Source organism: Lepidothrix coronata, unplaced genomic scaffold (genome assembly GCF_001604755.1).
Source record: "Lepidothrix coronata isolate B3197 unplaced genomic scaffold, Lepidothrix_coronata-1.0 Scaffold277, whole genome shotgun sequence".
In the NCBI taxonomy this organism is placed as follows: domain Eukaryota; kingdom Metazoa; phylum Chordata; class Aves; order Passeriformes; family Pipridae; genus Lepidothrix; species Lepidothrix coronata.
The window spans coordinates 678,894-680,480 of record NW_016690457.1 but is presented as its reverse complement, the minus strand read 5'-3'; positions in this window follow the sequence as shown (position 1 = coordinate 680,480).

Genomic DNA, 1,587 nt, shown 5'->3' with positions numbered 1-1,587 from the left:
CAACATTTGGGAATTGCTGCTCCTGTGCCCTTAGGAGGTGATGTTTGAGAAGTGACCAGCAGTGATGGCCCCCAGCACCTGCAAAAGAATTTTCCCAGGGGACCTTCCTTCCTAATTCCCTGAGCAGCCTGAAGTCTGCTCTCCTCATGGCCAGAGCTGAGGTTTTGCTGGCACTTTTTCTCCTGTTAACAGAGATTTTTAACTTGATCACTTTGAGGTCACTGTGGCCAAGACGGCCCCAATCTCCACTTTGCTCACAAGATCCTCTCTGTGGACAAGCAGCAGATCAAGGAGGGCATCTTTCCAAGTCAGCTCCTCTAGGACCTGTTCCATAAAGTTGTCATCCAGGTTTTTTAAGGAATTTTCTGGCCTGGGTTGTATCATTTGTGTGATGCTCCCAATTAATTTCTGGCAAGTTGAAGTCCCCCATGAGGACAAGGGCAGTTGACTTGGAAGTGTCCTTTAACTCCTCAAAGAATAATCCATCGGTATCATTGTCCTGGCTGGGAGGTCTAGAGGAGACTCCCATGGTGATATTGGCATTATTTGTTTGCCCCAAGGCCCCGTCACTACCCCCCAAAAAATGGGACTGGGAAGAACTTGGAAGCTTTACTGGGGCCACTGGGAGCAGCTGGGCAGGGGCAGAGAGACAACGGGGAAGGGGGGGACACATGATGCCCCCCAAAATCATCAGGGGGACAAGGGGTGTCCAGTCTGGGCCTGAGGCCATGGGGAGGGACTGTGGCCACCGCTGGCTCAGGATCTCTGGGCAGAGAGAAAAGGGGGTGACACCAGGGTTGGGGAGTCCCCTGGGGGGTCACACACACTCCAGGGAGAGGAGGACATGACCCCTGGGGACCCTCCTCACCTTCTGGTGCAGGTAGAAGCCGAGGTCCAGTGCCAGGAAGACGAAGCCCAACACAAAGACCCCGACCCCCATCAGCATCTTGCTGTGGTTGGTGTCCAGCAGCATCTCTGGGGGTCCGGGGGGGTCAGGAGCCCCCAAAACATCTCACAGACACCCCCACGACCTCCTAAATTTCATCCTAGTCGCCCCCAGCCCACCCAGGACTCCTGAAACCTCTTTCAAGTCCCTATCCAGCTCCCCTAGGAATCTCCAAACGCCCTCCTAGCCCCTCCAGCACCATCCAACCACACTCCCTGTTGTCCCCGGTCCCCTGAGGAGTCCCCAAACCCTCCCCCAGTCCCCTCTTGGACTGCCCAGGAGCCCCCAAACCCCTTTCTCATCCTCCCCATTTGCTTAAATCACACCCCTAGTCCCTCTCCTGGCTCCCCTCAACTCCCTCCCAGGTACCCCCAAGACCCACAAACTCCCTCTCAGTTGCCTCCAGGACCCCCCAAAGTCTGTACCGGTTGCCCCAAACATCCCCCAAGCCCCTTCCCAGTTACCCCCAGGACCCCCATCTGCGTCTCAGCTTTGGGGTCCTGCAAGACCCAAACATCCCCAATCACCCCCAGGAAAAAAACAAACAGACACCCCCAAGATATTTGGGGCGAGCTCCCCCTCCCCGGTCACCTACATGACACGAGGCGGGGGGGGGGGGGGGGGGGGGGGGGGGCCCCCCC